The 25,881-nt window shown below is 50.5% G+C and overlaps 1 protein-coding gene and 3 non-coding genes across 14 annotated transcripts in view; 2 read left to right on the forward strand and 2 right to left on the reverse strand.

Annotated features, from left to right (window-relative positions):
* The window catches only part of CD6 (CD6 molecule), a 41,990-nt gene that overhangs the window by 1,524 nt on the left and 14,585 nt on the right, over window positions 1-25,881 (forward strand). The gene's annotated exons all lie outside the window — the stretch shown is intronic.
* MIR9115 (microRNA mir-9115) lies at window positions 144-286 on the reverse strand. The gene has a single exon (NR_128145.1). It is a non-coding gene; the product is annotated as a microRNA mir-9115 (primary transcript).
* MIR9113 (microRNA mir-9113) lies at window positions 5,086-5,204 on the forward strand. Its single transcript, NR_128143.2, has one exon. It is a non-coding gene; the product is annotated as a microRNA mir-9113 (primary transcript).
* On the reverse strand, window positions 6,066-6,202 carry MIR9116 (microRNA mir-9116). Its single transcript, NR_128146.2, has one exon. It is a non-coding gene; the product is annotated as a microRNA mir-9116 (primary transcript).

A 25,881-nucleotide genomic window follows, 5' to 3' on the forward strand; every position in this document is an offset into this window, starting at 1 on the left:
CTCCTGCCCCTTCCAGGGCTTCTGGTGAGCTGCTTCCATGGCCTCTGGGCAGGAATGAAGCCAGAGGCTAATCTGGATGCTGGGTGCCCTCGGGGCTAGAGCCGACGCTCAGCCAGCCCAGGGGCTGGGGAACTGACCTTGGATGGTGCCCAAAGGGAGGTAGGAGAACCCAGGGCCTGGACAGAGCTCAGGAAGGTGGAGGGACAGGGCCCTGGAGCCCGGGTCCCTGCACTTCAGTTCTCACGTCGCGCCCTGACACCCCCCCCGCCCCACTCCACTCCCAGCACGGTTAGCTACTCCGTGTTTTCAAAACTGCATTTATATTTGGTTGACTCACTTGTTCTTAATACAGGTTTAGTTTGAAAGGAAACTTTATGTCACTCTTGCAAATGGAAAACTGACATCCTGTGCCATAAATAACAGGTAGACGCAGGCTTGAAAAGAAATAGTGGTGAAAACCAGTGTTTAGTACGTGCCAGCAAAAGGGGAAAAGGATGGAAGGGCCCCATGAGTGGGAGCCCCGGCCTGCCCTCCCAAGGACGGGATGCTGAGGGGGGTGATAAAGACCTGCCGGCTCCCCATTGTTATTTTCTTCTTGACTGAAAACACTTTGAGCAGAGAATGTCTCCTCGCTATGCGATTTAATGGCAGTGAATGTTGCTTCCTTAACCCCTCCTGAGGGTCCCTGGTGGTGTGTGTCCGACCGCTGAGAAATATGGCCTGGCAGGAAGGGTGTTCCAGGCAGAAAGAAATATGAGCCAAAGTCCCCCAGGAGCCAAGGGCGTGGAGGCAGAGCCAGCCTCTCACGGGGCCAGGCTGTTCCGGGCCTGCCTGAGCGGCTCTCTTTCTCGCCGCCGTGGTCCAGCGGCCCAAACCCCAGCAGGGCGCTCCCCCTGAGAGGGCAAGAGGGACCCAGATCTGTTTGCGGGGTTCTCCTGGGCCAAATCGGTGCATTGGGCAGAACAGGATGGGGAAAGGAGATGAGGGCCTCCAAGGAGAAAAAGAAAAGGAAAGAAAGGAAAACAAGGGGGGGAAACAAGGGAGCGGGGAGAATGAGGCCAGGAGGAAGCTCCAGGGCCTCCACGCCGAGGGCTGCGTGTGAAGCCTGCTGGGGTGACCAGGCGGTGCCCCGGGACCACAGGCGGGTGGAGTCGGGCCTTCCTGGGCCCAGTAGACCCGGCCATGGCTCTTCCGTGCTGGGCAGGCCTCCCCTCTCCTGCTCCCCTGTCCATCCCAGCTCTAGGCTTCCATCCTGGGCCTCACACAGCTGCTTTGCTGGCCCGGGCTCTGAGCTGGCCTCTGGTCAGGGCTTGGTTTGTGTTACTGAAGGACCAGGGCAAAGACTGAAGCTTAGGGACCTATGCTTTCCAGTTCTCTGCTGGTGCTCCCTGGACGTCTGAGTCCACGACCAGTTTGTCCACCTCCTCTGCAGTTCTGTGCCTTGGTTGTCTGATGGGGATGAAGAAGCAGAAAGAAGGAACTAGAAGCCCTTGACTGGGGAGGCTGGGCTGGGGTCGGGAGACGGGAGCATCGTCCGAGCTGACCTTGAATCCACCATGCGCTCCTCGCCCGCTCTGGACGTCCGTTGTCTTGTCCGAGGAACGGGGCGCTTTGGGCAGACCACCCCGAGGGCTCTGTCTGATCTGAAAGGCTGCCTGCGATGCAGTAACCAAGAACCAGGCCTTTCCCGCCAGGGCAGCGCCGAGGTTGCTGGCTCTAACTCCATCTGGACTGTGGTCGGCAAGGTCCTAAGGGCTGCAGCTGTGCACTGATAAAGCTATTTGTGGTTACTTAAAAAAAAAAGTTTCCTAAATTAACAAATTTAAAAAATCTTTTTCTTAACTCGTAAGTTCAATATACACACCTCATTTTCTTTATAAGTCAAGGAATTTTTTACAATGACTCTCAAGGGGTCTTTGATTAATATTTCAACGAATCAGGTTGAACGGAGGGAGTTCCTTAAATGATAAATACCACTTACAAATGTTAATTAAATTCCCTTCGAACTTTGACGTCCAACACAGGAGCTACTAGAATGTGTGTCAGAAATGTGGTAGTCCAAATTGAGATGTGTTGGAAAGGTAAAATACACAGGGGCTGGCCCTGTGGCCGAGTGGTTAAGTTCGCGCGCTCCGCTGCAGGCGGCCCAGTGTTTCGTTGGTTCGAGTCCTGGGCGCGGACATGGCACTGCTCATCAGACCACGCTGAGGCAGCGTCCCACATGCCACAACTAGAAGAACCCACACCGAAAAATACACAACTATGTACTGGGGGGCTTTGGGGAGAAAAAGGAAAAAAATAAAATCTTTAAAAAAAAAAAAAAAGGTAAAATACACAGCAGATCTTGAAGATGCGTTCAAAAAAAGAATTTAAAATATCTCGTTAATAACTTTTATGTGAATTACATGTCAAAGGATAATATTTGGGATAAGTTGGGTTAAATAAATTGTATTATTACAATTAAGTTTACCTATTCCTTTTGACTTTTTAAAAATATGGCTACTAGAAAATTTAAAATGACATATGTAGCTTGCATTACATTTGGATCACCCTGCCTTAGAATTCTTCACTGCATTTAGAAACTTAATAAATTTGATTTTCTTATAAATGCTTCAAATACCTCTAAGAAACAAAGCCTTCCCAAGGATTTCAAAGAAGGCTTACAGATCTAAAAACCTAAGTTGTAAACAAAGAGAACATTAAGTTCTCATAAATAGTCTACTAATGTTTAAAGACATTGTCAAATTCTCTTAAATTTTCAACTTAAAATTTCAGCTAAGGTCAATTACTCACTCACAAACACGAGAAACTCTAGGGGTCAAGTGTTCTTAAACCTCACAAATACAGAACTTTATAAACTGACACAGAACTTGACCCATCTTAACGCAAATGTACAAATACTATGGGTTTTTGTTTATTTCATCATCTCTTATTTTTTAAATTCTAATCTTCCTGGGCTTACAAGCCACGTACCAAGGAGAAAAGAATTGTACCATTGCGAGTAACTTGGGTTATCCAGAGCGGGTTGGATTTCCATCTCTGTGGACTGAGATGAGGTCTGCCTGTTTTTTCTTTTGCCAAAATATAAGATATGGTTTTGTTGTGCTGCTGACCACATGCAGGGCCCTCTTTGGTCGCCCATGGCCTCTGATGGGGCTGGTCCCTCGACCCACGGCCTCTGGGTCCGAGTCATGCAAACATAATCCTCTGTCTCCTCCCAACCCAGGGGGCTTCCCCACTTGATTAGATTAAATCAAACAAACGCGTTTACTACTCTATTCCTCTTCTTCCTTTTCTTTTTAGATTGGCACCTGAGCTAACATCTGTTGCCAATCTTCTTTTTTTTCCTTCTTCTTTTCCCCAAAGGACCCCCAGTACTTAGTTGTATATTCTAGTTGTGAGTGCCTCTGGTTGTGCTGTGTGGGACGCCGCCTCAGCATGGCCTGATGAGAGGTGCCATGTCCGCCCCCAGGATCCGAACCAGTGAAACCCTGGGCCGTCTAAGTGGAGCGTGAGAACTTAACCACATGGCCACGGGGCTGGCCCTTCCTCTTTTTTCTTTTTTTTTCACATTCTTCTTGCCTGGCAAGACTATATCTCATAAGATGTATAAGTAATATACGACAGGCATCTGCATTTTTCTCTTGGCTTAATCTAGCTCCCTGGTCACAGGGCAGTGACTGGAGGGGACATTTATCATGGCTGTCACCATAGTGGTCATGTGGGACAAAGCAGCTCCTAGGGCGCTGGGACTGTCATTCACATAGATGATTACAGAGGGATCTAGAAGGAGTGAGAAACGATGCCCACGGCCTCTCTCATTCGCCTGCGCTTATCAAGGCCGGCTTCGCTCTAGCTTCATTTTCTTATAGGAAAGCTCAGGAATTAAATTGGGCCCCTAGCCGTCAGATTCTGAGGCTGAAGAATCAGCCTTCTCCTTGAGACAAGGAGGAATGTGCAGGTGGCTCCAGCTGAGACTTTGGGACACGGGCTTGGAGGAAAAGACCCCTCCCACCCCAACCCCGCCTGGACCACAGCCGTGAAACCACCAACTAACTCCCACGCCTGGTGCTCAGCCCTGTGCTGAGCAGACCGCGGTCTGTTTCCCAAGGCCCAGGGTTCCCCAGACCCTCCATCCCACCCTCAGCACCTGTCCACCCCCCAGTCCCCCCCAGCCAGGTCGGGGCAAAGCGAGTTACCCAGAGTTGAACTTCCCAGCATCCCTCATTCCTGTCCCTTCCCAGTGTTTGCTAAAGCTGCCATCTACCTGACAACTGACCGCATCCTCTTTCTAGCTTTTTTTTTTTTTTGAGGAAGATTAGCCCTGAGCTAACATCCGTGCCCATCTTCCTCTACTTTATACGTGGGATGCCTACCACAGCATGGCTTGCCAAGCAGTGCCATGTCCGCACCCGGGATCCGAACCTGTGAACCCCAGGTTGCCGAAGCGGAACGTGTGCACTTAACCTCTGCGCCACCGGGCCGGCCCCTCTTAATTGATTTTTTAAAGTGTAAATACATTATTTTTAGAAAAGACTTTATATTGCTCCCTTAAAGGGAAACCATTATAAATCACCGTAATGATAATAATGGTGAAAATAAACCTAATGGAAAGAAAACAATATCATTCCATTCTAGCCCGATGCTTGCTGCTTCCTCTGTGCCCAGACGGGAGGGTTGTAGGTGCGTGAGGACCAGCCCCCTGGGAGATTCCTCCTCCAAGTAATCCAGGAGCCTGAAAGGGGAGTGGAGTGGCACAATTTTTGTCGTGTAATTTGGTGCCATGTCAGTGACCACCTGAGTGGTTTCTCGAACCTTTGGGTGTGTGCTCCACACTCTGGAAACACTGATCCAGAGGGAGGACAATGGGGTGGACAGTCTGCCCTCCTTACGGGACACAGCTTGGGGAAGCCACCTGCTCCCCTTCTGTGGGGACGACCTGGACCTGAGGGCTGTGTATCAGGCTATCCCCAGGCCCCCTGAGCAGCCCCTGGATTTTCCTGAGCCTTCAAGTCGGGGATGGTGCCCAAACTCATGTCCCCCGCTTCAGCTGTGGGAACGGAGCCCCTGCATTGCGGGCAGGAGAAGGAACCCCGAGGAGAGGCGAGGTGGGGAAGGATTTTCAGGACTCGCTCTGGCTCTAGCTTGCTGGGTGATCTTGGGCAGCGTCTTTCCTTTCTCTGGCCGTCATTTCTTCACGGGAAAAATGGGCGAATTGAACACTAAAGAGCCAGGCTTTGTCATCTCGGTATGTTCCTCGAGACTTGACTGGTTGTGGCGTGGGACAGCTGGCTGGGAGGAGCCGAGAGCCAGCTGTTAGAAAATAGCCCTAGGATGCACACAGCATGGTAACCCAGCTTGTGTCCTGCTGTGTGGAATCATGGACCCTGGCGTCAGGCGGACTTGGGTTCCAATCCCGGCTCTGTGTGACCCAGGGCTTGTTTCTTAGCTTCTCTGTGCCTGCATGCTAGAGATAAAAACACCCAGCTCACCAAGTTCTGGAAATTAATTAGACAACGCATCTGAAAATGCCCGAACATAGCAGCGCTCAAAATGTTAGCTTATAAATGTTGCACAGCGAGGACAAAGATCTCGTCTGTGTGAATACAGGATTTCGTGGTTAACATATGGCTGTTTGCACAATGAGCTCGTTTACCCACATGATGACCCCATTGTATAGATGAGAAAACCCAGGGTTAGCAAGGCTGAGAGACCTGTCAAAGTGTGCGGCTAGTTAGTGCCAAGCTTTGAGCTTAGGTCTCCTGACTGGCAGCTCAGTGCTCTTTCTACCAGAAAAAAAGTGGCCTGGCTCGTCTCCTGGCTGGCTGCCCTCGGGGCTCCATTCACACATGGGGCATCTCCAGATGTTACACCCTCTGGGCTTGCAGCCTCACCACCGCCTCCAGGGACGGCTCTGAGGGGCCTCTGGGTCCTGGGGCCGCTGGGAGACTTCTCAGAGACAGAGGGCATTCAATGTGGCCCAGTCTTCATGGGGTTGGCCCTGCACTTACCCTGCCCACCCAGGCTAGGAGTCAACGAGGGTGCAGTTAAAGAGGCCCCATGAGCCACGGGAAAGCTGGCCTGGCAGGGGGCTCCATCTAGTCACATTTATTCAGCACCTGCTGTATGCCAGGCCCCGTGCACAGAGATATGAGACATAAAGGTGAAGAAGGTGGTGAAACCCTACGAGTCAGCCTGGGATGGGCGTGACAACAGATGCAATCTGATGACAACCACAGCCACCATCCATCGCAGGGGACTCGCCATTTGCCGAGCATCAGCTATGCTCATCCTGTCCCACTCCGACATTAGGGCAATTGACCCCATTTTACAGGTGGGGCAACTGAAGCTCTGTATTTTGTCCGAGGCTGGTGGCCGATGCTGAGTTTGAATCCGTATGTGTAGGTCTCCAAAACCCATATTCCCCATCCCTGGGCTGCACTCCCTCTGGAGCTGGGAGTCAAAGGAGAGTGAGCTTGAGTTTCTTGAAGAGGGGGCGTCGCTGTCTCAGAGGGGCTGGACGTGGAGGACGAGAGGCTTTGCCTACAGAGAAGGACAGCAGAAACGTCCTAGGCACCAAGACATTTAAAAAAAAAAATGAGTGTATGCAAAACTGGGAAGATAGTCTACTGGTGATGTGCCCATATCAACTTCCCGGTTTTGGTCATTTACTCTGGTTACATAAGAAGTCACCATCAGGGGAAGCTGGGTGCACGGGACTTCCCTGTGCTATTTTTGCAATTTCTCGTCGTCTATAATTTCCAAATAAAAAGCAAAGGGAAAAAAAAGGCATTTCAGGCAAAAGGACCCATCTGAGCAGAAGTCTGGAGATGAGACAGGCAAGGTGCAAGCCCCAGAGGGGCTGGCTGCCGGGAAGTGCTGACCAGCCATTCCACGCCCGCCCACCCAGGGCATGTTGGGTGGGTGGGGCCACAATTCCCAAAGGAGCTGAGGTAGGTCCAGGCTGTTTTCTTTTCCTGACTCATCCAGACTGTGGCATCAGGAGGATTCGAGGAGCTTATAGGAAAATGCCAAGCACAGCGACTGGCCTGAAGAAGGTGTGCACACAAAACGTCATTTACAAATGTTAGCTGGGCAATCACAAGGAGAATGGCCTCCCGGGCAGCACCACGTGAACTCATGAACCTGCCTTTTCCTCATCGCAGCCCTATGAAGTGCAAATTATGACCCCCATTTTCCTGATTGAGCCACTGAGGCTCGGAGAGGCAAAGTGACTTTTCCTAGATTGACCAGCTAATAGACACACAGCTCATAGAGCTCTACTTTGGTCTTAGGAGTCCAAATCCATTGAAAATGGGCAGAGTGGGGACCCCACCCACCTCAAGATTTCTGCAGGAAAGGTCTCCCCATTCTCTGGGAACTTTTCACCTCGCCCATCATCAGCAGGGCTGTCGTGGAACCTGGGGGAAAAAATCTCAAAGGTGCTCCGGGGTCGGAAGCCACTTTCTGCCCAAGCATGCACTCGGAGCCTCAGTTTCCCCAGCCATAAAGCAGGGTCAATGGTAACCTCCAGAGCCCAGGGTTGGGATGAGGCGCCATGAGATGTTGTCTGTGAAGTACTCGGGGAGATACAGGCCTTCTTAGGGTGCTAAACAGCTCCTTGGCCACAACTACTGCTGGGTTTGGGGCCGGGGCAGGAGCTCACGGGGACAGCAGAGGGAGAAGAAAAGAAACCTAGGTTTCCGCCCGCCATTTTGTGGACTCCTGTGGCCCGACTGCCTTCAGCCTCAAAATGGCAGCTGAGAGAGCCTCCGGGAGGCCATCCTGGGCAGGGAGGCAGGGCTGATGGGCTGAAGAGGAAGCTGTGGTGCCCTTCGGAGATGCTGGACTGAAGCCCCATCTTGGGAAATTGATCTCTTTGCTTTGCCCTGCGAGGAGGGTGCCCCTGGGTCTCCACTGTGCACTGGCAGGGCAGGGTAGAAGGTCCAACCTATGAATTCCCATGCCACCCCCCACCCCTCCTCCATGACCTTGAGCCAGGCTGGGCTCTTTGGGCAATGCCAGCAGATGCCAATGGAGTCTGTGCATGGGGCCGGGGACCAGGGCAGTGTGGGGACACAGGCTGTGTGAGACAGGAGGAGCCTCAGAGCTGGGCGCTTCTCAAGGTGTCTTGGGGATCCCATCTGAGCACTCTGCTCCCAACTTGGAAGTCACCTACTGAGCCCTGAGCCCGGGAGGAGGAAGAGGTGAAGTCCCTGTGTCCTCACAGCCCCGCAGAGAGCCAGGCATGGCTCTGTCCATTTTACAGAAGGGCAAACTGATGCTCAGAGAGCTTGAGCCGAGCAGCCAGTTGCTGGCAAAACTGAGACCAGAGTCATCTCCTGGTCCAACTCACCCCCACCAGCTGCCTCTTTCTGAATGCAGTTTGGGCGGAGGATTTTATCTACGCTTCAGTATACTCTTTTGCTGAGATGTTCCTGTTCTGGGAACGGTACCTGGAAACTGAGCTTGGCCAGGGACAGAGGTGGGGGGGGGGGCATTCCTTGGATGGGGAGGAGGTCCAGGCACCACTCTGCTCTGTAAGACTTGTTTTCTCTCCTTCCTGTGGCTAAACTAAACTAGACACACTGGCCAAATGAATTAAGCTCCTTGGAGAAATGTGTTGCACTCCCCAGAGAAGATTCTAAAAATATCATGACAGTATTTATCTGATAAATACTGGAAGAAACCGCAGAGAGCTGCTGGTCATCTGCTCCTACTTTTCAGAGGAAGAAACTGAGGTGCAGAGTGGGGAGGGGGATGCCCAAGGTCACAAAGAGGGGTGAGAAGCCGCATCTGCAGACTGTGCCCGGGGTGTCTTTTTGCACGACCCAAAAGGGCGTGGAGGGGCCCCTGTGCAAGCCAGGTGTGTCCTCAGCTCCCCGCAGCAATGGGGAGATGGCAGCGGAGGACTGTGGTCTGATGTGACCTGAGGTGACCACAGGTGACCCTGATTGGTCTCTGAAATGTCAGCTTAGTGAGAGAAGGAGCTGGCTTCCAGCAGCCACGCTGCCTGCACCGTCTCTGCAGCTCCCGGGTCCTCAGCTGCTGCCTTCCTTTTCTCTGCTTTTTTTCTTTTTTCAACATTTTATTTCAACATCATTTCAGACTTACTGAGAAGTTGCAAGTCCCATATGCTCCTCACTCAGCTTCCCCAATGCTAACAGGTTACCCCAATTGCTGTATCATTTTCTCTGTTTTTCTATTACTTTTTTCCTGAATTGTTTGCAAGTGGGTTGTAGACATAATGTCTCTTTCCTCTAAATACTTCATTGTGTCTTTTTCAAAACAACGAAGGTCATTCTCTTACAGAACCACAGTAGGCTTATCAAAATCAGGTAATTAACACCGACACAATACCATTAGGTAATCTACAGGCCTTTTCCTGATTTTGCCAGTTTCAATAACGTCCTTTAAGGCAAAAGAAAATTCCACTTAGGGGCTGGCCCCGTGGTCGAGTGCCCTGTAGTCGAGTGGTTAAGTTCCCACGCTCCGCTTCGGCGGTCCAGGGTGTCTCCAGTTCGGATCCTGGGCGTGTACGTGGCACCGCTTCTCAGGACATGCTGGAGTGGCGTCCCACATAGAGGAACTAGAAGGACGTACAACTATGTCCTGGGGGGCTTTGGGGAGAAGAAGACAAAAAAAGAAGATTGGCAACAGATGTTAGCTCAGGTGCCAATCTTTGAGAAACAAAAGGCCGGTGGGGTCAGCCTCCCCATTACTGGTGGTCTAACCTTGATTGCTCGGCTAAGGTGATTTTTGCGGGGTAAAGTCACTCTTTCTCTTTTGAATCAATATTTATCTCGGGGGAGATTCTTTGAGAATTTGTAAATATTTTGGTCCCCTTTGAAGCTTTACCCACTAGTTGTAACATTATTGCTGATTCTGGACTCAATCAGTTATATTGACCGGCTCTAATGAGGATGTTAGAACTCCATCGTTCCTCCTACGCCTGTGCTTGCTGACTTGGCTTTCTCTGCCGGCTCAGTGGGTGAGAGCCAGTTGGCTCAGTGCCTGGAATGCTGGGGCTGATGAGGCCGAGGCGGGAGCTCCCTCGGGCTGAGCCTCTGAGGGCCGCCATCTTGCTTCGTCTCAGATGTTGGAGCTTGGTTCAGCTCCTCTCTGCTGCAGGGCCCGTTTTCCCTCTGCCGTGACAGTTCTTGCCGTTCATCTGTTGAGCTCCTCCTGCATGTTGGGCACTGTTTTCAGCCACTGAGGATATGAGACCAAGCCCCAGATTTCAAAGAGTTTAGATTCTCATGGGGAAAATAGACAAATGAGTAAGTACATTTTTAAAATATCAGAAAGGAATATGTGCAACGAGGGCAATAAAGCAAAGAAGACCCAGAGTGACCAGGATGGGGACCCAGGCAGGGCCTCTGAGAGCATCTGAGCCGAGATCTAAATGCCAAGATGATCTGGGAATGCTGAGATCAGGGAAAAGAACATTCCAGGCCAGGGAACAGCAGGTGCAAAGGCCCTGAGGCAGGAATGTGGTTGACCTGCTGGAGGAGATTACCGAGAGAGGGGGAATGTGGAGGAGCTGGAGCTGGAGAGGTTGGCAGTTGTCAGGAAACACAGATCACATAAGGGCTTGGAATTAACCCAAGGGAAATGAGAAATCATCGGAGAGTTTTAAGTATAAAAGGATGTGATCTGATTTGCCCTTTATGCACATATGACTTTTTAACAAATATTTTTTGCCATCAACTCCAGATTTAAACCTAAATAAGTTTATTTTAACCTAGAAATCTTCTATCACTATTGTATATCTCAAACCAATGTTACTTCAATAAATAGCACATATCCATGTAAACGAATAGGACGCTGAGGACAGAGGTGTCGCTAACCAGCCAGCCACCCAAGCTGGAGTCAGTTCTCCCCTGGATAAAAAGTGCTAGGTGTTCAAGGCTGAGCAAGGCCACAATGAGACTTGGAATCCCAAGGACGGGAGAATTGGAAAAGGACTGATTTGCTTCCCGAGTGATTCAATGCTGTCTAATCTGGAATCTTAAATTGTCAGGTTTGGGAAACAGTGTGTTAACTGGTGGGAGGATGAGTTGGGGGGGCAGTGGGCCCAGTGGGGGGCTGTGCCGTGAGGGAGGGAGGCATTGTCTAGCCAGCATCCTACAAGCAGAGGCAGTCAGAGGCAACGGAGGCCCCCCCTTCCTCTCTGGCGGTCAGACCCCAACTGGCCCAACCCACCCCCTTTACCATGGAGAAACTGAGACCCTAAAAAGGGGCAGGGGCTTACCCAAGGTCATAGTCGTGGCCGGTCTCAATTCTACCATCTCTCTTTGTTCCTCCCACCCGATTCCAGCTGAAAATTCAGACACGATGTAAACATTAGTCATCCTTATCGTAAAAACGTTAGAACGACCACATTAAAAGCCATCTCGCCCGGCACCCTCACACAACACGGCCTTTCATTCTTGAAGGAGGGAGTTTGTGCGTCTCTGGGGTACCACGGGGGTCTAGTCTCATTGGCACGAAGGTGGGTGTGTGGCCGGGCATTGTGTTGGTTTTGGTGAATATTTGTCAGGGCAGCTGGGAGAACGTGGACTTGGGGGTCCGAGGGATCAGCGTTCGCTTCCAGGCTCCAGCACTTCCTGTGCAATCTTGGGCAAGTTCTCGAACCTCTCTGAGGGGAAATGAGTAGGACCCAATTGTCAGCTCCTCAATTCTACCCTCTAGATGGACTCTAAAGCCCTCCATGAAGACCCTTCTAGATAATTTTTAGTCCCCTGCATCTGGTGGGGGTGCTGTCTTTGTTCTAGTCACGTCAACACAGCCTCAAAACTCGGTCCCACGAAGTTAGACTCTGGCAATCTGGACGTGAAGGAAGCGCGTATCCACCATCTTGCGGGTTCCCTTCCTCCCTCCCAGAATTCTCTAGAAGCTCCCGTGGGCTCACCCCAGCTCTTGCCTCCTGGAGGCACCCTTTGTTGCAAATATGAGTGTGACTTCCTTTCCTCCGGCTGCCATAGCAAAGTACCACAAACGGTTGCACGCTCAACAGAAATTTATCATCTCACAGTTCTGGAGGCGAAGTTCTACATCAAGCTGTCAGTGGAGTTGGTTCCTTCTGAGGGCTGTGAGGAAGCATTTGTTCCGTGCCTCTCTCCCTTCTGGGGGTTTGCTGGCAATCTTTGGTGTTCCTTGGCTGGTAGAAACATCCTCCCCATCTCTGCCTTCCTGTTAACACCGCTTTCTCCTGTGTGCACATGTTTGCGTCCAAATTGCCCCTTTTTACGAGGACACCAGTCCTATTGGATCAGGGCCCACTCTAATGACTTCCTTTTAACCCAACTACCTCTGTAAAGACCCTCTCTCCAAATCAGGTCACATTCTGAGACAGTGGGAGGCTAGGAGTCCAGCATATCGTTTTTGGTGGCACACAGTTCAACCCACACCAATGTGTGTGTGTGTGCGTGTGCGTGATTCAGGAGTGGAATTTCTGGGTCATGACTCTGGAAATATTTTCTAAACTTTTTGGGTCAACTTCGTTCCCCCCAGCAATGCTCAGAGCCCCTGTCGATCCCCATTGGCACCAACACTCAGCATTCCCGCACTTCTTGATTGTCGGCAACGTAGTGGGGGTAGAACAGTATCTCCCTGTGGCCTTTCTTTGCTTTTCTCTAATCACTGTGAGGCTGGATGCTTTTCATACGTTATGGGTCCCGTGTGTTTCCTGCTCTGCGAGGGGCCTGTTCTGGCCTTTCGTCCATAATTCTACCGCTTGTCTTTTCCTTTTTGATTTCTAGAAGAGATTCTTTTCTGAGGAGGGTTTCCATTAGGGACGGTGAGGAGAGAGGAAGATGAAAGGCAGTGTTTCTGGCCTCAAATTTTGAGAACTGGCCCACATACCTACTTCTTCATGGCAAATACAGAAAACCATTTCAGGCCCTTAATCTCTTTCTGGAGTCTGTGGGGCTGGGTGTAATTCAGAAACTGGAATGGTCGGATTTTAGACAGGTGACTTGGCGCATATATTGTGTATTGTGTAATGTCTCAGCAGGGGCCTGGTCAGCCCCTGGAATCAAAGTCTTGAACATTTCTGCAGCAAAACATATGATTTTTTGATACCACATGGAATAAACAAAGACCGTGAACAGCCTCATATCAGTTCAGGTCTTGCCACCAACCAAGTTTGAAAACACTTTCAGTTTGGGGGTATCTGGGGCTTCAGAACCACAGTAAGGAATTGTGCAAGGGTGTTGCCAGAATGACTATTGAGAGGCAGGTCCTGTGGTGCTCATTTTCCTTTGCAATCTCCCAAGATCCCCAAGAGGTGGGTATTAACATCACCGTTTCTGTGGACAAAGTCACAGAGGCTCAGAGAGGTTAAGAAATCCAGATCCTGGCACTAAGAGGAAGAGATGAGATTCGAACCCACATCAATCTGATGTCACAGCCCACAGGCTTCCAGCTGTGCCGTGCTGTCCCCAGCCCTAGGGAGGTGGCTTCTTGGCTTCTCTGCTCCCCAGGACTCTGGAGTTTAGAAACAAAGTCACCAGCCTGACAAGTGGATTGAGAGGGTGGGATGGGGCTAGGAGTGAGCAGGTGCAAGGTCAGTTGGTTGAGCCATACTCTCATCCCAGAGCAGTGGGTACTGGTTTCCAGAGCCTGGAATGACCCCCTCAGACCTCTGCAGAACTTCTCAAGGGCCCATCATCCTATGACATTGACCAAACACTCAGCCCCAGTTTGAAGGCCTAAAGACTTGGCACCGTGGGGAGAGGCACTGGCCAGAGATCTTAGCCATCCTGGGGGTTCAGGGGCTGAAAAAGCACCAATGTCTTCCCAGCGTTAAGTCAGAGCTGAAGCATCTTTGCAAAGAAGGCTGGGGAAGCTCTGTGATGCCAGCCCCTGGCAGGGAGAAAGGGGATGTACAGAGAGTGGTAGGTCACTGCCCTGCATGATCTGTCCTCCCAGCCCACTCACCTCCTGAGAAGGTGCAAGTTAGGTCTCCCGGGTTGTTTGGCGAAGGCTGGGCTATCGTCTCTCCATCACTTTCTCATCCCAGAGAACTCCTACTCATCCTCTAAAACCCGTCCCAATTGTCCCTTGCTCTTTGGAGTCGGTTATTCCTTCCCACCTCTATTCCTCAGGGTGCTTTGTTCTGACCCCAGGGTTAGCACTTACACCTGATCATAATCACATCTGCATCCTACACTAGGGTGTGGGGCCCGGCTGAGAGTGAGGAATGAATGAATGACACCACCTTGACTAAGGGTCAAGATGAGCAGGAACATAAGAGGACTTTGAGCCACCTCAGAAGCACCCTAGATGTGGCCTATGCTGGAGCATATGGGGCAACCATAAGGCCTGATGGCTAAGAATGTGGGCTTGCACTTAGAGAAAGCTGAAGTCACCCGAAATCCTATTCTGGCTCCGCCTCTAAGTCACTGTGACTTTGGGCAAGTCATCTCCTCCCTCTGAGCCTCAGTTTTCTCATCTGGAAAACTGAGACTTCCTGGGCACTGCGGGAGATCAGTAAGAGAATGCGTGCTGTGTGTATAAAGCAGGGCAGAGCATAGGCATTCAGATGCCACTTCTTTTCAAGGGGACCCAAATTTATTTCCTGAACTTGAACCCATGGGTCCAGTTTGTCCAGTTGGCCATGTGGCCATGGGCCACTGCCAACCTCCAGCTGTTAGTGACACCAGGTGGCCATGGAGAGTCAGGCTGAGCATCCCCAGTGCCTTCCCAGATTCCCCTTTGAACCTGGACTGGGGCCTGGATTTGTTTAAATGGATGAGGTGGGTGGTGGGTGGAGAGGGGACCCTCAGATCGTGGAGCCGATGGGCACAGGGATGTGCCTGGGTGCGTCAGGGCTGTCCCCGCTGCCCCCAGGAGATGTTCTCATCCCAGCCTGAAGCTTCACCTGCTTGGGAAGGGGGAAGGGCTGTGTTACCTTCCTAAGAGGTATGTGATGACTTCCAACGGCTTCTGGATGCCTGACATCAAGGGGGCCCTTCTCAGAAGGGGGCTTTAGGCCACCTCAGAAAGGTGTCAGCATCGCCCCCAGGGGTCAGGGGGAATTTCATCCCTTGCCCACACTCAGGCTTCATTCACCCAGAAACTGCTGCTCCAGCAGCTCTTGGAGACTTGAACCAGAGTCCCTCCCAAGAGCCGGTGGGTGGGGACAGGCCCCCCGGAAAATCCTGCGCAGCCCAGCAGAGTTTCGGCCTCCTCTGAAACCCAGAAACCCAGCCCTGCCCTTTGCACAGAGGGCCACACACTGGGGGATTTTATTCTTGAATTTCACATATTTAGGTCTCTAGCTTAACACATCGGGTCCTGTTCTGCCTCCAGGCCTTTGCTCACGCCGTGCCCCCCACCCAGAATGCCCTTCTGCTTCCTCTCACTCGTGCAGCCGCCTAATCCGGTGGAAAGAGTGAGTCTGAAGAGCAAACTTGGATTTGAATTCGGGCTCTGTCAGCTCCAAGCTCTGTGCCCTTAGGCTGGTAACCTAATTTCTCTGAGCCTCTCTGTCAGTAAAACGGGTTTCATCTCAGCATCTCCTCACAGGGTTGTGATGAGTGTTCTGTACGACAATGTGTATGAATATGAAGAACTCTGCACAGAGGAAGTCCTGCGTAAACGGGGACCTGCGGCCCCCCCCTCCCCCCGCCCCGGGGAAATGCTCCTGACTGTCAAGGCCGGGCCCCAAGGTCACCTCCCCTGGGGTAACTTCCTGGACGCTCCCGCCTCCGGCTTCCTCAGGCCCACTGTTCATGCTTCTCTCTGCACCTAGCACAGAGAGACGGGATTCAGGTCAGCCCTTGGCACCTGGGTGGACGCTGGGCTGAAGGCAGGCCTGGGGCTCCCCCGCCTCCACCTTCCCGTGGCCTAGCCCAGAGCGAGCCTGGCCATGGGCACGGCCCCGGAAATGTCGATGGAGGTGAGGTGAGCAACAGAGACGTCCATTAATAATAATAACGCGAACTAGGATTTGTTGAGCTTTACTAAGGGCCCCAAGGTGTTCCTCAGGTGGTAATTAAGGGGCCCCAGGAAGCCCTCTATCTGGGTTCAAATCCCTGCTTGCCCTACTGTTCTGGAAAGTTCCTTTCCCTCTCGGGTCCTATATTTCCCCATCTGCAAAGTGGGAATAATGAAAATACCTTCCTCTGAGCATTGTGAAGGAGATTAAAGAATTTAAAACTTAAAAACTCGTGGAAGCACATGAGAATCATTGGCAGGGGGCGCTGAGGTGATTCCAGCAATTTACAATGTTTTTCATGTATGTTCTCGTTTAAAAAACTGTCATTTTTATTTTCATCACTACCATTATATAAAGTACAACTGTTACAGAATTTAGAAAATACAGAAAAACAGAAAAAATCTTACCAGTAATGCTACCTTCCAGGATAATTGCTGTTACTACCTTGTTATGGAATCTTCTAGACAGTTTGTCAGAGAGAAACACTGTAAACACACAGAAATGTATTGAGAGTATTTTAACAACCTCTAGGCAGCCCCACCACCCAGATTTAAGAAATATTGACAGTTTTGCCACATTTGCTCGGATCTATATGAATAAGAAAGAAAACCATACAGATGCTGTTGAAATGTTTCCTTGTTCCTCCCTCCTCAGAGCACTCATGCTCCAAGGGTGGCATGTGTACCCTTCTCTTCCACCTGTTTATGTTTTTATTACACAAAATGTATCAAGACCCAACAGATGGTATTGGTACCTATGCTCTATTGTATATAAGTTGTATCACGTTGGACATATCATATTGTTGTACTTTTCTCCCTCCATATATTATGTTTTCAACATCTATCCAGTGGACAGATATAGATCTTGTTCATTCTTTTAACTAAATAATCTGGTCTGTGAATATAACACAGTACCTTTAATTATCGCCTGCTGGCAGGCTGTTAGATTGCTTCTAATTTTCTTCTATTATAAACATTGCAATATATGTCTGCATATGAACATGCCGGAGAATTTTTTTCTAGGATATATATGGAAAGGTATGGTTTGGGGATCCAGGTATGAGCATCTTCAACTTTATAAGGCATCACTGGCCATTTTTCTATGCATTATATTTATAAGGATAAGATCATCTTGTACATTTGGGTTTAGAATTGCTTTTTCCACCGACTATACACACATGCACACATGCCTATCACATATATGTGTTTGTACTCGTTGATTCTGCCCGATGTTCTTGGGTACTGACTGTGGGCCAGGTGATGGTTTTTCTTGTGGTCTCACTTTAGTTCTGTGAGGTTTTTATACATGTGAGGTGAGGGAGGCAAGTCGGGCATATGAAGAGATTTGCCCAAGGTCCCCATAGTAAGGAGGAAGCTGGTTTCCAAACCCAGGCTTGTTCGGTTCCAGTCCAGTGCTATTTCTGCTGCCCAAGACCTCTTAGATGGTCCCACTCAAATCAGATTCAAGGGCCCCATGCAAGACCAACTGAATTGGAAATCTAGAGGGACCTGGACATCCACCTTTTTTTTTTTTTTTTTTAAAGATTGGCACCTGAGCTAACAACTGTTGCCAACCTTTTTTTTTTTTTCTGCTTTATCTACCCAACATCCCCCCTCGCCCCCCATACACAGTTGTATATCTTAGTTGCAGGTCCTTCCAGTTGTGGGACGTGGGACGCCGGCTCAACGTGGCCTGATGAGTGGTGCCATGTCCGCGCCCAGGATCCAAACCTTGGGCCACCGCAGTGGAGCGCGCGAACTTTACCACTCAGCCACGGAGCCGGCCCCCCACCTTTTGTATTCAGTGGTCTGAATTCTTATGGGGGAACAAGCAGATGGGGCCTGTGAAAGGCCAGTGTCTCTGGCTGGGCTCTCGTGGAGTCACATCCTTCTGTTATCTCTTGGGATTTTTATGGAGCAGCTCAAGACCCTCTCTGCTTGCTGGTGTCTCATCTTGCCATCTGGTAGCTGCAAAGAATCTATAGCCTGGCAGGGGGAGGCTGCACAAGCCTTGGAGCCAGGACGACAGGAACCTTTGCTTTTAGAGGCGCTGCTGTTACCGTGGCAACTGCACTCCGCCTCTCATCTCTGGGAACCCTGGACGCCAGCTTTAGAGAGCCAGGGAAGGCAGCAGCAAGGTGTGAGCGTGGGGCAGCTCTGATAAGGTTCGGAAGGAAGACGGGGAGGGAGGGGAAAAGAACACAGCTTTTGGGGAACCAGAATTGTGCCTTTGCTGAGAAGAAGGCTGAGGGCCCTCAGAGCCATCTCTATGCCTGGGACAGGACGTATAGTTGATGGCCAGCTGCCCTCCCATGTCCACTCAGGACAAGACAAGAGAAAGCAGTCGAAAGCCTCAGCACGGGGGATAATAATGACAGATGCCATATACCATGTCCTAGGCATTTTACATTTATTATCCATGCACCCTTCAAAGCAATCTGATGTGACCCGTGTATTATGCCCAATGCCAGGCTAACACCGAAGTCCAGCAGGGCTCAGTGACTTTCCCAAGGTCACACAACTGGTGATTGGCAGAGATAGATTCGGATCACTGTTCCGTCTGTCCCCAAAGTCCCTATTCTAAATCGTGAAAAAAGAATTCCCCAAGAACAGCGACTGTTGAGCAGATGGCTTGGTTCCCCTCCCTGGGGAAGGTTCTGGACTCTTGCCTCCCAGGATCATCCGGCCGACACTTCTCTCTTTCGTACCTGCTCCAGTCCCCAGCACGGGGTGCACATTCAGCAAATGTTCATGGAATTGAAGGCAGGCCGGCAACAGACTCAATTCTCAGCTTTCAGGATAATGTCGCTCACACGCCCTCACTTCATTGAGCATGAGAGACAGAAGGGGAGTTCCAGAAATCGAACGTGCCCCAAAGCCGGTGGTGTTTCGTGATCTGATCTTTGAGTTTCTTTTCAGTGGAGATCGTGAACTGCCGTTGTCCCTCGCTTCCCTTGGATTCAGTGGTGGAGACAGGGGAATTGGATCCGGGCATGCGGGAAGGATGTCATGCAGGTGAACATCCTCCATTGTGTGACACGGTGACGGATTTCTCTGACCTGAGGGACTGGAGTCCTTTGGGGCTGAGATCTTGAAGCCTTGGCCATCACTTCTCTCTGTCAATCACGTGCAGCCAAATACTGGGCGGCTTAATCGATAAACATTTGTTTCTCGCAGTTCTGGAGCCTGGAAAGTCCCAGATCGAGGTGCCGGTGGAGTCAGTGTCCCGGGAGGGCCCTCTCCCGCGTTTGCAGACGGTAGCCTTCTTGCTGTGTCCTCATACGTCAGAGAGACATAGCTGGTCTCTGGCTCTCTTTTCCTATCGGAACGGCCTCACCCTAAGGACCTCCTCTGATCCTGATTACCTCCTAGAGGCCCCCCCCTCCTAACACCATCCCAGTGGGGACAGGGCTTCCCTGTGTGAATTGAGAGGAACACAGACGCTCAGTTCACAGCACGTGCCCTGAGTTTTCTTTGCGTCCTCAGGGCCTTCCTACGTGCGGTGGAGAGCATGCAAATAAACAGAAAGCTTGTCAAATAAGTGAAATGAGACTAACACACTGAGTTGCTGGCTTTCCCTTGGGTTTCGAGGTTTCCCCCAGTGGGCACAGTGTGGTCTGTTCACCATGGTCACCCGATGCCCGTCACCTCTGTGAGCGAGGACCACGCCGTCCAACTGAGCCCAGAGGACAGCCTCAGTCTCTGAGACCAAGTAAACTCAGCCCACTTGGGTGTCACACCGCTCCAAGTCCCCTCAAAGACAGAACACAGCTTCCTCCTCTGAATCAAGTTATGAGTTACTGTGTGAGCCAGCACTATGCTTCTTTCCAATTTTAATAGAATGAGAGTTTCTTTTTTTTTTTTTGCCAGTTGGTTTGTTGATTGCTCCCCAGTAACAATATCAAGGGTTTCCTTTTTTTTTTCTTTTTGCTGTGGAAGATTCACCCTGAGCTAACATCTGTGCCAATCTTCCTCTATTTTTATGTCGGTCGCCGCAGTGCAGCCACCAATGAGTGGTGTAGGTCCACACCTGGAATCTGAACTTGGGCTGTCCGAATAGAGCAGCTGAACTTGACCACAGGGCCAGCCGCCAAGGAATTTTTTCAAGGAAAATATTCACTATAGTCCCACCACCCTCCCTCAGGGCTCTTCCCCCTGGACTCTTTGGTTCTATTCGTCATCTTTAACCCTCCTTTTCCAATTGGCTCGTTTCTCCTCTGGCCTCAGAATGGAAACAAGGGGCTTCAGACAGCATTGGAGCCCCCGGTGTTGGCGAGCTGGTGGGAAAGGGGCGAGCGCAGCTGATGGTTAGGCGGCCAGACCTCATCTAGTTCATACTGAGGAGGCCGTGGGACAAATGCCATTCCAGGCGCCCTGCCCTGCGGAAGGATGCTGTCCTCACTGCTGCTCATCCGTGGAGTGCGGCCCTTCTGGAAACTGGTCCTGGGCCTGAGTGCCGAGTTGTATCACCATTGCTGGTGGGCTCTCATTTCTGAGTCCATGGCTGGTTGAGCACTGCAGACTTCAAAGAAGTTAGGAAGACCACCTGGGTTGTCAGGGCCCCCTGCACCTTGCCCTTGGCCTGGCCCCTGAAGCAGAAGCCAGGGTGCTGGATTCCAACCTGGTGGAGGAGCGTAGTTAAGAGAGCAGGCTTTGAAACCAGACAGCGTGGGTTCAAATCCCAGCTCTGCCATTTTCTAGCCGTGTCGTCTTGGGCAAATGACTAAATGTCTTTGTACCTCAGTTTCCCGACTTTGTGGGCTTGCTGTGAGAATTAAATTGGTTACTTCATCTAAAGTATTAAAAAAGGACTGAATAAATGACAGCTACATCGCTGAGCTGGGCCAGGAGGTTGTGGCAGGTCCTTGGTGTGTCTTGGGGCCTTGCCTTGCCCCATCAGAGCAATGGGAAGAACCCCAATGTCCTTTCCTTATCTTCCCATATTTTGGACCCAGGATGCCCAAGATGGATGACTGATCCCATCAGCGTGGCTTGGAAATAGAACACTGGGTGCCCGTCTGGCTGTCCCCCAAATGGCCACTTGCAAACTGAGACCGGCAGTCCAGCTGCCCCCCCGCCCCCAGTGAAACTTGGAGCCAGGGGCCAGTGGATGTTTCTGGACAGCTCCCTGATCCAGCGCCGCCCCCCTTGAATATCTGAGCCCTGAGCGAGGGCCTCGGAAGGCAGGCCAGGCAGGGTGCTCGCAGCATTTGTCACCTTGCTCGGGACACGGAAGGCTGGTTTGCATAAACAAGATTCACAGTGGTCTCCAGGCCAGCAGGGCCCATGTCTCCCCCAAAGTTTGGGGGCACTGCAGAGCCAGGGGTCTGGTGCTCGTCCTGGAGAGGGGCACACCCCACCCCCACTCTAGCAGTGCCCCAGAGCAGCAGCTGGGCTAACTGGGGAGAGCACTGCACTGGGAGTCCATGGGCCTTGGGGTACACGGGTGATGCTTAGAATGTGGTGGGACCGATGGCTATTAAACAGCTCATAACTGCATGTGGCTGGGGCCAAAGTGCTAAAGCCCAGGGTGCTAGGAGAGCATAGAATGGGGGGGGGTTGAACGTGGGCTCTCTCTGGGTCTTAGAAGACGTTCAGAAGCTTAAAACCAGGCCAGAGTGGGGGCGAGGGCAGGAGGAGAGAGAGAATTTCGTATTCTGCTTCCATCACTTAACATCGCTTCCTAAGCTTTCCCCCACGTCGCTGAAAATTCTTCATAAATATTTTTTTGCAAATATTTTTAACGTGCTGTGTTTTCCTAACTAACCCTCCAATGGCCTTGAGACAATTCAGTTGTCTCCGGTTTGGGGTTTGTTTCACTATTAGAATGAGGTGGCCGGAAGGTTTTCATCTCAAACACCGTGGCAGCTCGGAGTCCTCCGTGACATCAGTGGCCTTGGGCATGTCCCCTCACGACAAGGCTGCAACGGGGGTCCTTATTGTTCCCGTTTTACAGAGGGGGCACTCAAGGCTCAGAGAGGCTAAAGGATCCACCCAAGTCACACAGCTAGGAAGGGGCTCAACTGGAAAAAGAATCTAGAACTTTCCACCTCCCACGCTTGGGCTCTAATCGCTGTGGAGCATGCTATTCTGGATTGTTTCTGTAGGATGCGCTCCCAGAAGTGCAAAAAGTGGATCAAAAGGGTTTGGTGTGTTGTTGTTGTTGTTTTGAAGCCTATTGACATTTGTACTCACAAACATTTTATGTGGACGTTAAAAAGAAAAAAAGTGCTTCCAGCAGGGGACGCGTGCCACGCTCTCGACACAGGGCTTTTATGGGGGCTCCTCCCTCCATGTTTCTGTGGTCCCCATCTCCGCCCAGCCTTCCCCCTCTCTATAGCATCTCTTCATCCATCCTCCACTCAGTAAGCATTTACTATGCACTTACGTGTTTCTCAGCACTTCTGATGGAGCTGGGGGCCGTAGGTGCTCTCAGCTGACGCTGGCGTTTATCTCACCCCATATGGGTGTGCCCGGGCGTGCCCTGGTGGCGTTCCATTGAGGCCCTGAAGGGACCTGAAGTTCTTTCTGCTGGTCCTCCTCTGACGCTGGGCTGGCCAGCTGGGGCCTCGGCTGGGAAAACACCTCCTCTACCTTCAATGTCTATGCCTTCTCCCTCCCCGTGTCCCCCACCTCTTGGAAGCCATGGGGAATCCCATGGGCTGTGGTGACACAAGAAGAGAACCCATGTCCTATTTCTCAGGATCAAGGCAAGATGGCTCTCTGTGCTTTCACGTTTCCCGTCCTCATCTCCTTCATTGCATCCTCCCTTGGCATCTTCCTTGGCTACCTCTCTCGAGGCCTTGTCCCCGGTGGGGCCTTTCTGCTTGGGACTGGCCTGAAAAAGGTGCCCCTTCCCGGGCCAGGGTAGCTCTCCCAACCTCTTTCTTCTCCCACTCGGAAAGCCTGCCCTCCATCCCTTATCCTTCTTGGTCCACAACTTTCCAGAACGTGGGGCACAACTCAGGATGATTTTGTGGGGCATACAGGATAATTTCAAGTGAACTTAGCATTAAATACCACTGAACCACATGGTAAGAAAAGTATTTAATGGGGCCAGCCCAGTGGCACAGCAATTAAGTGCACTCGTTCTGCTTTGACAGCCCAGGGTCTGCCGGTTCGGATCCCGGGTGCGGACATGGCACCACTTGACAAGCCATGCTGTGGTAGGCGTCCCACATATAAAGTAGAGGAAGATGGGCACGGATGTTAGCTCAGGGCCAGTCTTCCTCAGCAAAAAGAGGAGGATTGGCAGCAGATGTTAGCTCAGGGCTAATCTTCCTCAAAAAAGAAAAGAAAAGAAAAGAAAAGTAATTATTTTATTTTCAATGCTCTGTTCTTGTTTCTGATCCTATCAAAGAGACAGTCTCTATTTGATGATGATGTGTCTTTTAACATTTCTAACAATTATTTATTTTTAATATACTCATTTTTTTATGTACGTGTGAGGAAGATTGGCCCTGAGCTAACATCTGTGCCAATCTTCCTCTATTTTATATGTGGGATGCTACCACAGCATGGCTTAATGAGCAGTGTGTAGGTCTGCACCCAGGATCCGAACCTGTGAACCCTGGGCCCCCGAAGTGGAATGCATGAACCTAACCACTATGCCACCGGACTGGCCCCTTAGTATACTTATTTTTACTGTTGCCTTCTTTTTCTTTTTTTTTTTAAAGATTGGCAGCTGAGCTAACATCTGTTGCCAATCTTCCTTTTCCTTTTTTTCCTTCTTCTCCCCAAATCCCCCCAGTACATAGCTGTATATTCCAGTTGTAGGTCCTTCTGGCTCTGCTATGTGGGACGCCGCCTCAGCATGGCCTGATGAGCGGTGCCAGGTCCGCACCCAGGATCCGAATTGGTGAAACGCCTGGCCGACAAAGCAGAGTGTGCGAACGTTTTTAAACACTCAGCCATGGGGCCGGCCCCAACTATTGCCTTCTATTTTAGGCAAGCAACACAAAAAGCCCATTTATGTTTTTATACTTTCTAATTTTTTTGCATGTCTACCTATGTACCTAATTTTTTGTAAATGGAATCATATCATGTGTGATTTTTTTAAGTACAGCCTTTTATCTTTTTCTCTCATTGCCTGCTTTCTCTCTCTCCCTCTTCTCTTCTCCCACTGGCATGACTCGGTCCCAGGACCGGCCACATAATTTGTAGGGTCCAGTGCAATAGGAAAATGCAGGGCCCTTTGTCCAAAAATGATTAAGAATTTCGGGGCCAGCCCCATGGCCGAGTGGTTAAGTTTGCGCTCCACTTTGGCGGCCCAGGGTTTCCACCAGTTCGGATGCTGGGCACAGACATGACACTGCTCATCAAGCCATGCTGAGGTGGCATTCCACATGCCACGACTAGAAGGACCCACAGCTAACAATGCACAACTATGTACCAGGGGGCTTTGGGGAGAAAAAGGAAAAATAAAAAAATCTAAAAAAAAAAATGATTAAGAATTTCAAGAGGAAACAGCAGAGCATTAAACCAAGTCTGAGGCCCTTCTAAGCCTGGGGCTCTGTGACTACACAGGTCACATGCCCATGAAGCTGGCCCTGCTCTGTTCTTCCCCAGAAGCCACCTTTTTAATGTACCCATTTTAATAATCTGGTGTAAGTTCTTCCATATTTTTCCTCATGCTCATATAATCCTAATAGTTCATAGGAGGGTTTTATTTTGGCCATTGTTTTACAAAAGTTGTATCATATTAGATTTTCTTCTCTGCGTCTTGCTTACTTACTCAACCCAGTGTGGAAATCCCTCCAACTGCTAGGAGTCTATCTCATTCTTTTTTTTTTTTTTTTTTTTGGTGAGGAAGATTGGCCCTGAGCTAACATATGTTGCCAATCTTCCTTTTTTTTCTCTCTCCCCAAAGCCCCAGTACACAGTTGTGTATCTTAGTTGTAGGTCATTCTGGTTCTGCTATGTGGGATGCCAGCACAGCACGACTTGATGTGCGGTGTGTGGGTCTGTGCCCAGGATCTGAACTGGTGAAACCCAGGCCGCTGAAGCAGAGACTTAACCACTCGGCCACAGGGCCAGCCCGTCTATCTCATTCTTTATAAAGACTGCATGAAATGCTATGCTGTAAATGGACCATATTTATTCAGCAGTTTTTCCAGTAGATGGGCATTCACTCTGTTTCCAATTGTTTGCTGTTCAAAAAACTGCAATGAGTATTTTTATATTCAAGCAACCTACTGCTGTAAAACAAATTCACAGGAAAGGGTAAACGCTCCTTTTCAGATAAATTTATTGCAGCAAAAAAGTGAATCAAATTTAAAGAAACGTTTGAAGCCCAGGGCCGGGCAAAGGCAGGAAGGATTTCTGAGAACCACCGATCCTGCATTCAATCAACAAACACTGCGTTGGGCACCCTATGGGACACAGGGCTGATTCAGCCTTGGACCGTGCCCTCCCAAGGCTATCTGGTCTAGCAGAAAACATGTGTGCCTTTGTGCACGAGAAAGGGGTTTCCGAGACCCAGAAAGAGACGATGCAGACTGAGACAGAGCCATCCACATACACACACGTGGTCTCACACACTCACACATACACGTAGACATATTCGAACACAATGGTACACACATGGTCACAACCACAGACTCACACACCACAATCACACACATGTACTGCAGCCAGCATTGCAATCCCCCCAAACCTCCCAGCACACACAGAAATATCGAACACTAGACTGGAGCATGGGGACCGTTGCTGTGGGAACCGGGATGCTGAAATCCTAATGCGTGGGCATCTGAATTCTTGCTCTGAATATTACATTAGCCGTGGAGTTTGTGCTCTGAATCCTGAGTCATTTCCCCTTCAGGGGGTCAGGCTGGGCGGCCCACCAGGGAGTTGGTGAGGACAGACAATTAAAGGCCTGATTACTTTCTGTCTGAGTGATGGAGTGGCCCAGAAAGATGCCTGCGGGAGAGCTGTGTC

This window comes from Equus caballus, chromosome 12 (genome assembly GCF_041296265.1).
Source record: "Equus caballus isolate H_3958 breed thoroughbred chromosome 12, TB-T2T, whole genome shotgun sequence".
NCBI classification, from domain to species: domain Eukaryota; kingdom Metazoa; phylum Chordata; class Mammalia; order Perissodactyla; family Equidae; genus Equus; species Equus caballus.